General features: G+C 41.3%; 1 protein-coding gene across 9 annotated transcripts in view; it reads right to left on the bottom strand.

Annotated features, from left to right (window-relative positions):
• The window catches only part of SPATA6L (spermatogenesis associated 6 like), a 99,322-nt gene that overhangs the window by 31,130 nt on the left and 55,182 nt on the right, over nucleotides 1-13,010 (bottom strand). For 7 of the 9 annotated variants that reach the window (XM_027549357.1, XM_027549352.1, XM_027549355.1 and 4 more), the window contains one exon: nucleotides 11,435-11,626. The gene's annotated coding sequence lies outside the window, so the exon portion shown is untranslated. Of the gene's footprint in view, nucleotides 1-5,436; nucleotides 6,667-11,434; nucleotides 11,627-13,010 lie in introns of those variants that run through there. The other 2 variants (XR_003512227.1, XR_003512228.1) reach the window with 2 other exon arrangements.

The following is a 13,010-nucleotide window of genomic DNA, read 5'->3' as shown; positions in this document are numbered from 1 at the left end:
TGGGATACAGTCCATGGGGTCAAACACAACTTAGTGACTAAACAATGACAACAATGCTAGTAAATGTGCCTCCCTCACCTGCAATCTTAGATTTTTAAGTGAAAGCCGTATAATATAAACAACCAGAAGCAGCTCTTGTAAAATTAACCTTGGGAACAATGTATTGAATTCAGTGACTGCCTCTAAATGTATGAAATTATTAACCATGGATGGAGATGACTAGGGACATTTCTCAATGGCCTAGGCTAAATAATGCCACCAAGCTCCTAAGCAAGTAATAAGCTCTAAGCACACAATCAATGTCCCATTTGTTTCTCACTAGGAAAAACCAGTATCATCTGATGCAGAGGCTCTCTCTCCAGGATTACAGAGATACTTGTGGTTTCATCTACAAATCTCCATTTCATCTGCCAATTTTAAGATATTACAAAGTTCAGAACAGTTATTAGTGAACTTCCACAGCCAAGATGAAATCAATATCACATCTGTTATTCTGGTTGGAGAAAAGGAGAAAGGAAAGCAATGGCCTCATCTAGAGGCGTTCTACTGATTCCTAGAAGGCCTCACCAGCCTGAAGATAATAAGCTGTTGTCTCAGGAGAATAGAACTAGGATACTACCTGGAGAGGAGCTTGCCCCACAAAAGTACCATTTATCAACAGATGGGGGCAAAGAAAACCTGAAACTAAAATGTGGATTTAACCAAAGTCCTGAGCACGAGTGCGTGAATCCCAACCCCAATCCACCCACCACCTCAATTTTCCTGCTGCCATTCCTCCATGACTCATGCCGACAGGAAACCTATCAGTAGGGATTCAAGGATATCACAGTCTCTTTCCTCATTTTAGGGCATCTGAGGGAATGCAAAGCAGGGCTGCATCATCTGGGTATTTCAGAAACAAAGGTCTGCCTTCCTGGGGAAGCAATGAAAAGCTTGGAGTTTTGGCACCAACCAGGGTCTGCTTTATCTTGTCCAGGCCCTCTAGAAAGGTTTGTTTTCCAAGGTAAAGACAAGACTGATTGAAATGAATTGAATGGTCCTGAGAGGGCAGCCCTGGGATAAAAGGCACAACTTCATCATCACATAGGTTCATTTCATGGACATGCCTTCACAAAATGCTAAAAGCATTTTAGATTTTAGATATAGGTGTAGATTTAGATTATAGAAAGAATGCACATCAAGGATGACTTTGACCTTCCTCCAAGAATTCCAATGTAACTTTCATTTAAAGAGTCCCTGTGTTGTGTTTCCAAGGTCATCACTTTAGCTTGACAAGAATAATCAGAGGCCAGCAGAAAGGTCTGTCTGAGCTGAGATCTTTTGCAGGGAGAAGGGCTACCCCAAATGAATCCAAAGATAATGAAATATCTGGGTCTCTAGGAAGCCAGTGGGGCGGGGGGGTGGGTGGTCTTGCCAAGTGTCAGAGAAGTGCTAATGGAACTCATCATTATGAGTGAAAGCAGTGTTGATTAGCAACAGAGCACACTGGCTGATCCTTACCAAAACTTCCTTTTGTCTTCCCAGCAGGCCAAACTGGCTTTAATTCCTCAATTTCCTCATTTTGTCAGAAAGGTTAAGACAGACAAGAATGTGTCAACTTCACAATAAGCACACGTGAACTGAAGGCAGGAGAGGCCAGTTAAGTTCGTAAAACATGCCACCTGCAATGAAGTACAAACAGTAAGACGGACTCCGGCTGACAGGACACTGAGCCTGCATTTCTGGCCTCAGGGAAGTTTACTCCTGTATCACTCCAGGAAGACACCTACCCTATTCTCAGGTACCGTGACCTTGCACAGAGAGGACACTCTAAAGCAAATAAAGGTCCAGTTTCTTTTAAGATGCTGACCTAATATCTAACTGCTGCAGGCACTGAGTTAGGAGTTTTCTCTGTGCCAGGATGAATGCAGCAAAGGATTGGATCCCATGACTCCAGAAACAAAAAAGCCACTCACAACACAGAGGAACCTCATTTTTATTTATCTGACAAATGCTTGCCTAACAGTTACTGTGTGGCAAGCACTGCTCTTGGCACTGAACAAATATTAACTCATTTAATCTCAACAGCCTCATGAAGTAGCTACTATAATTATCTTCTTTCTACAGATGAGGAAACTGTACAGAAAAGTTGAGTAACTTGCCCAGAATCAAACAACTGTTGGACAGCACAGCAATTTGGCCCCAATATTCAACGTTCTTTACCAGGTATTAAAAGTCGAAGAAGGCCAGGAGTGCTAGATATTAATTCTAACTCAAATCTGGAGTGGTCTAAGATTATTAAGAAAAATAACAACCATTGTTAATACTTATCAAGTGTTAACTACATGTATGGCATGCAGTAAATATTTTTAAATGTTTCATCTCATTTATTCTTCTCAATACTTCTCTAAGGCAGGAATATTTTTATCCTCCATTTTCCAAATGAGAAAACTGTGGCTTAGAGAGGTTAAGTAACCTTCCCAAGATCTCATAGTTGGGACACAAATCTGCTTCCAAAGACTGTGTAGCTAACCACTGAGAAATGTTGCTTCAAAATGCCTAAAAATTCCATGCGAATGGAAACCAAAAGAAAGCAGGGATAACCAAAACCTTCCAACAGAGAAAAGTCCAAGTCCAAATAGCTTCACTGGTGAATTCCTCAAACCATTTAAAGAAGAATTAATACCAATCCTTCTCGAATTCTCCCAAAATATAGAAGAGGAGGGAAGGACTTTCAGACTAATTTTACAAAGTCAGCATTACCCTGAAACCAAAGCCAGACAAGAACATTAAAAGAAAATTATGGGTAAATATCCCTGATGAAAACAAAGGCAAAAACTGAAAACAGAGGCAATAAAAGATTAGCAAACCAAATTCAAAAGCACATTAGGAGTAACATATACCATAACCAAGAAGAATTTATCCCTAGGATGTGAGGAATGGTTCAACATAGGCAATCAACATGATACACCATATTAATAAAATGAAGGATAAATATCATATGATTTTAATACATGCATAAAAGCATTTGATAAAATTCCTTTCATGATAAAAACTCTCAACAAATTGGGATAGAAGGAACATACTTCAACATAATAAAGGCCATATATGACAAGTCTACAACTGATATCCTCAACAATGAAAAGCTAAAACTTTCCCTCTAAGAATTATCTCTGTTTACAGATGAAATGATATTATATATAGGAAATTCTGAAGAGTCCATCAAAAAACTATTAGAACTAATAAACAAATTCAGTAAAGTTGCAGGATACAAAATCAATATACAAAAATCAGCTGTGTTTCTATACCCTAACAGCAAACTACTGAAAAAGAAATTAATAGAATAATCCATTTACAACAGTACAAAAAGAAAAAATTCCTAGGAATAAATTTAACCAAAGAGGTAAAAGATCTATACAGTGAAAACCATAAACATTGATAAAATTAAAGAAGAGACAAAGGAAAAGATATTCAATGTTCATGAACTGGAATCATTAATACTGTAAAATGTCTTGCAATCCAAAGCTATTCTCAGATTCAATGCACTTCCTATCAAAATTCTAATGGTATTTTTCCATTAAAATAAAATAAGTCTAAAATAAGTCTTAAAAATAAGTCTAAAATTTGTATGGAACAACAAAAGACCTCCAATAGTCAAAGCAACTATGAAAAAAACACAAAAACAAATAATTTTCAACAAAGGAGCCAAGAACTTATAATGGGAAAGGATTGTCTCCTCGATAAATGGTGCTGGGATGGCCACATACAAAAGAGAGAAACTGGACCTTTACTTTATAGCAACAAAAATCAACTCAAAATGGATTAGAGACTTGAACATAAGACCCGAAACATAAAACTCCTAGAAGAAAACATGGGGGGAAAGCTCTTTGAGATCAATCGTCGCAATGATTTTTTTGGATCTGACACCAAAAGCAAACACAACAAGAATAAACAAGCAGGGCTACATCAAACTACAAAGCTTCCACACAACAAAAGAAACCATCAACAAAATATAAAGCAACCTATGGAATAGGAGAAGATATCTGTAAACCATCTATCTGCAAGGGGTTAACATTCAAAATATACAAGGAATTCAAACAACTCAATAGCAAACAAACGAAAACCCCTAAATAACCCAGCTAAAAATGGGCAGAGAGCCTGAATTAACATTCTTCCAAAGAAGACACTCAATTGGCCAACAGGTATGTGAAAGGGCACTCAACATCACTAATCATTAGAGAAATGTAAATCAAAACAATGAAAATGGAACCCTTGTATACCGTTGGTAGGAATGTAAACTGGTACAGCAAGTATGAAGATTCCTCAGGAAATTAAATAAATAGAACTACCATATGATCCAGAAATTCCACTCCTGGGTTTTTATCTGAAGGAGCAAAATCACTATCTCAAAGAGATGTCTGTATTTCCTTCTTCATTGCAGCACTATTACAACAGCCAAACTTCAGATCCACATTTCCAGCTTTTATTGAACATATTCCCCTTTGGCCTTTCCAGCATCCTTTAAACTGAACTTACCCAAAAACAACTTTGTAAACGTCTTCTATAATCTCTGTTTCCTAAATTAGGAATTGTGTCTTAAAAATCACCATTGTTTTCATTGTAACCTAGGATCACAGCAACTTCCTCCTTCTTTGACCCCTGGAGGTTCGAGGGCACAAGCAAGATCTAAACAGGTTCATTCACTTATTCTAATCCCTCCGCTTTGGTGGGAGCTTCACATGGGAGCCTGTCTGTGAGTGATAATGCTGCCTCTTTGTGAAGTGGGTGGCGCAAGACTTGGCCTCTATTCGATGAATAATTGGATGTGGTACATTTCTGCATTTTCTCTTCCCATTAATTCTTGAATGAACAATGTGTATCTTGATGATCCTCTAAATTCTATTTACAACAATGAAAAATTCATAATAGGGATAAGATTCCGAGGGAAAAACCAACTACATCCAAGAGAGGTCCCCCATTGCCTCTGAGCATATGCACCCCACCCCCAAGGAATTCTAAGTCTTCCCCATTCTGTCCCTACTGCCAAAAAGGCACCATGAAAAAAGTCCCTCCCCAGAAGGTTTTACCTGCCCACCAATTTTATTCTCTTAGTCCTGGGTTCATCTTGCCTCACATTAGGAAGAATGTGAATCTACAAAATGAAGGACATTGTGTCCTCATACCTGTAGATTAATTACTCTTTCAATCAATACTTCACTCCTGATGATTAAATAGTTCTCTTTCACTTTGCAACTCAGCCCTGGTCCAGCTCATTTAACTGTTTCTTCCTTAAAGGAGCCAGACTCCCCCTCCTTCCACACACATTATTAAGGCACCATTAAAATAAGGTGCCTGGTCATTTCTTTCTGTCCTCAATGTATAATGAATTTCTTTCATTTCTATTGGAGAAGGGAATGGCAACCCACTCCAGTATTCCTGTCTGGAGAATCCCATAGACAGAGGAGCCTGGCAGGCTACAGTCCATGGGGTTGAAAAGAGTCGGACATGACTGAGTGACTAACACTTTCATCTCTATGACCCTCCCACTCCATCCAGGCTCATATTCCTATTTTCCAGATTTCTTCAATGGCTTTATTATAGTCTCCCTGCCACCAGTTTCTGTGCACTCCCAAACCACCCTGAAAAAGTTCATCAAGTTAATGGTCTGCTTTCTCATCCCCAGACTCTAGTGGCTTCTTATTGTCTTCAGCACAAAGCCTAAAATATCAGGCCTAATATTTAAGACACTTCAGAAGACATCCCTGGAGGATATGTGCTCCATACACACATCCTTCATTAGATTCCAATTTCCTTGCTTCTCTCAAACCTCTTCTTCACCTGGTCTTCCTATTCCTTAATGTCAAAAATAAATTCTTGGCCCTCAGTCCCAAGACTTCATCATTTCTTACATGGAACCTAAAGAAATAGCAACTTCTTAGTACATAATCAGATATTGCCTTATATTATTAGTTAATCAACATGAGACTTATTATTACATAATGAAATTGAGTTCTACAAACTTCACTGTAAATAAATGTCATTATCTCATGTTGTTAAATAAGAGACAAAACTGGTGGCCATGGGCAATATTCAGCTTCAGACTAGCTTCACATGACCATAGAGCCTTTTGTTGTTTTAAATTTGAATCTGAAGAATTTGGATATTTTGTGGGAGGTCAGGGAGGATGGAGTTACACTCTTCATTTCTCCCCAGACCCTACCACTCATCATTATTTCAAACCCCACTGCCTTGACAGTCACAAATCCTGCCTGGTTATGAAGATGTTTGAGTTTGCAAAACCTTTTGATAGTCACATGTGAAACATCTCATTGCCCTGTTAAGTCCAGAGACTCGAGGAGGGCAGGGTTGCATCTTACACTTCTTAGCATAACTCATCCCATACCCTACACGGCACAGAATATTACTAAATACAGTGATTGCATGCAAGGCTGCAAAATCAGTTAATTGTCAGCGCTAGGTGGGACCATGAGTCAATGAACAAAGGATGTCATCATTGGCCATGTTGAACTCCCCTCCTGCAAGGACAAATGAGCTTTCATGACGACTTCTCGCCATGAATCCAACAACGACACCTATTATACACAGTCTGTTCCTGGAAGTCATCCCACTAAAATAGGTGCGATATTTACTTCAGTCCAAGACACCAATCTCAGTAAGTGTCAGTTCCTGGGGGAAAAGAAACAGGGATATTTGTTTATTTTGGGGTGGGATGAGGGGGGTAAAAGTGCTATTTACAAACATAATATTCCAATGACAGGAAATGAGAGCAGAAAGCATCTCTTGCTGGCCTAAACAAGAAGTGGTTAACCTCATTCCAACTTCTGTTGAGAGACCTTAGTTGCCCTCTCACTCTAACGAAGGACTCATATTTGACAAACCCTTTAGGCTGAATTATTCAGCATCCACCAGCCTTGGAGACAAACAGGCGACAATCAAGAGATGGCAGAACGTAGCAGAAAGAGCATGAGATTTGGAGACAAGACAGACCAGGGTTTGGAAACTGGCTTTGACACTCTGCTTTTCTAAGAATCAGTGTCCTCAGCAATAAAAAAAAGAAAGTGGGGTTGGTGGGTGGGGAGGAGGGGATGCCATCCACAGTAATTACATGAGATGAGAATAGCAACAGCTAACACTTACTGTGTGCTTATTTTGTGCCAGGTACTGATTTGAAGTGTTTTAAATGTGTTTACTCGTCTACTTATGACATTATGAAACAGATGTTAATATTGCTTGCATTTCCCACAGTTGGACACTGAGGCACACAAAAGTTTAGCTTATTTGCCCAAGTCACTCAGCCAGTAAATGGGCAAATCCGGGATTCATATCCAAGTGCTCTCATTCCAGGACCTTGAATCTTAACACCTACTAAATGCCCTTGGGAGGCACTTGACATAGCACCTGGTAAACTGAGGCACTAAATACAGGAATAAAAGAGAGAGAGAGGGAGCAGGAAGAAGGAAAAAATCTACTCCATTTCTCTCCTGGGATTCCAGGTCTCCCAAAGTTAGCTGATAAGGTCTTTAAAAGACTATAGCTCCCCCAAGCTCCTCAAGTTGCCATTGCACTGGCCTCTGTGGAAGAACTTAGAATAAATCACTCCACCTCACTCAGGCTAAGCTAGACACGCAGCGACATACCTTGACTGGTTCAAAAGCATCTCCAACCAATCACAAACTAAAGGCCCAAGACCCATCATATGTTTCAGCCCTCTTATCTTAGAGGGAACTCTGCCTTACCAGGGGTCTCCTGCCTTTCTCTTCATTTGACAACCCTAATCCTGGTGCTGCTGCTGCTGCTACGTCACTTCAGTCGTCTCCGACTCTGTGCGACCCCATAGACGGCAGCCCACCAGGCTCCCCCGTCCCTGGGATTCTCCAGGCAAGAACACTGGAGTGGGTTGCCATTTCCTTCTCCAATGAGTGAAAGTGAAAAGTGAAAGTGAAGTCGCCCAGTCGTGTCTGACTCTTCACGACCCCATGGACTGCAGCCTACCAGGCTCCTCCGTCCATTGGATTTTCCAGGCAAGAATACTGAAGTGGGTTGCCACTCCCTTCTCCTCTGGAGTAGCCTGGTAGGTTCCATGTACATACCACCTCTAGGCAGGCACGGTGGCCCTCAGGGCTGCCACCTCAGAGCTCCTGGAATTGAGAGGAGCCTTCCACACACACAAAGCAAACCCTACCAGAGAATATGTTGTATTCCTTCTGCCCAAAGGATCTTGGAGAGGCAAAGCTGTGGTCACCACAGACAGCAAATGAATTAATCCCAGTAGGTGATCCTCACGGCAAATGACAAGAAGGGTTGAAACTACACAATGTGCTACAGGGTACTTTTAAAATAAAATTAGGACAAAAGAAAGAGAAATATATAAATGTATATCTATCAATATAAAAATGGACTTACAGGGATGCTGCAGGATCACTCTAAAGATAAAGAATCCCAAGGGTGAGATTTCAGACTGCTGAAGAAACTCCAACAATCCAGCCATCCATGTGCACCAGAGAAAAGCTCCTGTCCTAGACTTGACCCTGCTTTTGCCAGATTTCCTGGTTTTGAGGGTGAAGTAAAGCAGAGACTCTCTCCTTTGATGACCAAACTACTGCTACCCCGAGACCCTGTGTGGAAGAGCGAGGGGAGCAGACCTGAGGAGCCTGAGGGCTGCAGCTCTGTTCACTGTCTGCAGAGTTCCCAGTCCTTGGGAAGGGGGAGGGAGTTCTCTCCAAGACCTGCATGTCCCCCAGGCGTGCTGGAATGGGCCCCCCATTCAGGAAAGGACAGCAGTACCGTCAGGTGGTATTAGAGGTTCACTGGTCAAACATGGACTGGTGGCCATGTCCTTTCTTCCTGCTGCTCTGAGATCAGAGGGCTTCCTTAAGGGAACTAACTGAGAACAGCGTTGAATATTAGTAAGTATGGCCAGGCATTCAGGGGTTAGGTGAACTTGCATACATAATTCATCAGTCCTCCCCAGTTATACATTTAAAATTGACTGACTTCTTTTATGTTAGACTACCATGTACACTCTCCATTTTAAAAATCTTACTTATAGTTCAGGGCCTATAGGCTTCAGCTAACTTTGGGTCAGTCAGGCGACCATGGGGAGATGGCCTCATTGTACAGCAGCTTCTGCTTGGAGGGCCCAGGCTCTGCCAAGGAGATTTTCCCAGGAACCTCTTTAAACCCAGACCCCGTGAAACAAGCTTGCAAAATATGGCCCAGGCTCTGACAGATCTGCAACTGTGAAAGTCAAGAAAGGAATAATAAACTGAAGCAAGACAGCTGGAGATTTTTATTACATTTAGTGACACAAATCTTCCCAAAGTAATCTGAACCCTAATGTATCACAAGATTATTCATATTATTATATATTCCAAAAGCAAAATCCTGCTGCAATCCTGGCCCTAACATGACTCCTCAAAACTGAAATAACTCCTTGAGAAACAAAAAGATAAAATAGGAATGACTTAAATGATGGAGTTAGCAGATCAGAAAGTAAGCAAAAGGCAGATTGATTTGTTAAAGGTAACAAAAAGACTCTAAATAAGAATGGGCATTTAAGATCTTACTCCTAAATTGAGTTAAGGAGCTATGCTCAAACCATTAAAAAAAAAAACTGAACAAGTGTTACAGTGTATACCTAAACAATAACTGCTACGGAATACCGACTCATTAGAACTGATTTCCTTCAGCTGCTTATGGCCTTCCCAAGCGGCCCTTTTCTGAGAACTGTACCACAGTCTTAATGTAATATAGTATTTTTTTTATTACTGATGACTAACTAGACCTCAAAATAATAAATTGACAACTATAGTTTCAGACACACTGAGAACACACAAGCAGGTGTAATTTACGCATATCTCTCTTTTCCAAGGGTGAAATGTTTGTTGTTGCTTCCCAGTGGCTCAGTGGGTAAAGAATACATCTGCAATACAGGAGATGCAGGAGGCGTGGGTTCAATCCCTGGGTGAGAAAGATCCCATAGAGGAAGGCATAGCAACCCACTTCAGTATTCTTACCTAGAGAATCCCATGGACAGAGGAGCCTGGCAGGCTATAGTCCATAGGGTGGCAAAGAGTCAGACACGACTTAAGCGACTGAGCATGCATGCATGCATACTTTTACTAGGCTGAAATTCTGAGAAGGGGATAAATGAATTTAGTTTTATTTCTGCTTTTGGACTTTTTTCTCCTTTAATTTTTAATTTCATTTTCCTAATTTTCATAATGAACAAATTCCTGTGGTCCTAATGAGAGAAGAAAACTTGATTTTCATTGAATCTTGTAAAAGTTGAAAGGGTTTTGGGACATGGGAGAGGAAAACACTCAGATTACAGTATGATGGGAAGACAAAGCTTTCTGCTTTCAGGCCCTCTCTTCTCTGGGTCTGCAGACCCACAAAGATAAACCTCTACTTCAGTTCATCTCCATCCTCTTCTTGCTCCTCAAGTTGGGTAAGCATTTCATAAAGGTTTTTGCAGTCATTTCTGCCAAAGCAGAAATGTAATTTAGTGTAGCTCTTTCAAAGAAATATTTGAAGGAGGTTATTTTCCTCTTATAAATTTATTAAGAATTGCTAGAAAAAAAAAAAAGAATTGCTAGAAAAAAAGGAGGGGTAGGTGACAGAAAAGTGAAAGTGAAGTCACTCAGTCATGTCCAACTGTTTGTGACTCCGTGGACTGTAGCCTACCAGGCTCCTCTGTCCATGGAATTTTCCAAGAATACTGGAGTGGGTTGCCATTTCCTTCTCCAGGGACCTTCCCAACCCAAGGATTGAACCGGGGTCTCCTGCATTGCAGGCAGACCCTTTACCATCTGAGCTACCAGGGAAGCCAGGTAACAGAAGGAGTAGTTTAAAATACAATCTAAAGAAAGTAGCCTCATCTTATAAATGTATCCTAGAAACTAAACCTTTAAAGCAAGACTTGAATTCTCCAAAAACAATGCTCCCTCTTCCAAGGTTTTCAGGATCTTATGTTAATAAATAAATGAAGCCTAATGCTAAAAAGCAAACAACCACACACACATACACAGAAAATGGATTTACCAAACATGGAAAATCAGAATGATAGTCTTTTTTCTGGAGGATATATCAGATTATTCCTCTAAATAGCAGCTTCCTCGAGCTCATGGAAAATGTAAGAGGAAAGGGAAGGAATGGGGAAAGGACAGGACAGGAAGTCAAGAGAAGGTAAACAGAGGTGGGGGAGAGCTGAGGGCAAGAGGGGAGGAGGGAAAAAGGAGGAAGGAGGGAGGAAAAAAAGAACATTTCAAGAACATATCCACTGCCAAAAATAAGGAACATCTGAAAAGGCATCTTGACATTTTCATCAGAATTTTAAGAAGTGCTTTCCAAATGGAAAAGAACCTGCCACCCAACTATTGCTACTTTCTATTTCAAGCTCAAAACAAACATACAAACTGAAACACAAATAGTCCAGCTTGACAAGAAAACATGAGCCCCAAACACTTTAATCAGTGACTCTTACCTGGTTACAAGAGACTGGGTACAGGTTTGATTTAAAGGGGGTCAGACACTGGTGGTTTGATACACAGAACAAAAACGGTTGTTCAGTTGGCTCATTCAGTGAGCTCTTCATGATACTCCTGCAGCTTTCATTCAGTCTCCCCTGTGAAATGTGAAGACACTTGACACACTCTATGTGGCACTAAGAAGAAGGCAATCAACCAACACAAGCAAGGAGAAGAAAATGACTTCACTCAATCCCAACCTTGCTGTGCAGCCTCTTCTCCCACACTCCCAGAATGAGGTCATATTAGGTTAGCAAGACAAATACCTGTGTGACCTTGGGCAAGTTACCTGGGCTCTTTCTAGAATATCAGGATGATAACAAGCGGAGTATCTACTTCTTAGTGTTATTCTGAATAATATAGTCCTTAGTAGTGTAGTGAAGTTGCTTAGTTGTGTCCGACTCTTTGTGACCCCATGGACTGTAGCCTACCAGGCTCCTCCATCCATGGGATTTTCCAAGCAAGAGCACTGGAGTGGGCTGCCATTTCCTTCTCCAAGTATAGTCCTTGGCATATAGTGGATGTGTAGAAACTGCTAGATGTTAATGAGCAGAACTGTTAAATATGCCCAAATTAATTCTATTCCATGGAACAATTATTTTTGAGCGTGGAGGGGGCCAGTATAAAATCTGAGGGTGTTCCAAATCCCCCCATCCTCAAAGCTCTTGCAGCCTACTGTGGAGATTCTTAGTCCTAAAATGTGTATTACCCCTGAAGAAACTTATAAAGAAAACTGATGCCAGGCACCACCCACAGAGATTCCAGCTAAGTGGTCTGGAGTCGGGCCTGGGCATCAGCATTTTTCAAAGCCCCCAGATGACTCTATTGCTCACTAAGGACTGCCAACCCAGAAATCTGCCATGGGATTTGTGTGCAAGGCCACTGCCTGTGTGGTCTGTTAGACTCTGACAGGACCAGGAGCCCCTGGAATGAAGGGAAGTGTGTTGTTTTCTGTTATGTGAATCCCCACAAGCCATCAAATGAAAAATCCCTTTGAAGTTGGTGACCAAATCAGAGAGGGCGGGTCCCCAAGGTTGGAGCCTGGCATCTGTAGGCTGGTTTGTTTTGTTGCTTTGATTGTAACAGAGGTGAAAGGACCCTTGTGGGAGGAAGTAAAGTGGGTCCTGCCTGCCAGCAGAGAGGGTGAGGTTAGAAGAAGCCATTCCAGCCATACCATTTAGAGCTGGAGGCCTAACGAACTATGAAAGAATCAGAAAGCAGCATTTTAATTCACTGTTGTCCCTTCCTCACCCACCTTTCTTGGTTTATTTCCTTTTTGCTCTGTAATTTTAGAGAGCTCTTTGTGCTGCAATTCTTATCTGTGTCTGAGGACTCCAGGGCCTGAGTTCCTTGCCCTCCCTTGAGTTGGGATCATTGTAAGTGGACTGGCTCCTGCTGCAGGCCAGCCATAGTGGTGGCAGCTGGGATCATGGGAGCCACTCACAGGGATGGGACACTTGGCAGGCAGAGTTGGTACCATTG

Source organism: Bos indicus x Bos taurus, chromosome 8 (genome assembly GCF_003369695.1).
Source record: "Bos indicus x Bos taurus breed Angus x Brahman F1 hybrid chromosome 8, Bos_hybrid_MaternalHap_v2.0, whole genome shotgun sequence".
Classification (NCBI taxonomy): Eukaryota; Metazoa; Chordata; class Mammalia; order Artiodactyla; family Bovidae; genus Bos; species Bos indicus x Bos taurus.
The sequence above is the reverse complement of the archived record's forward strand: the minus strand, read 5'-3'. Positions and strand labels throughout refer to the sequence as shown.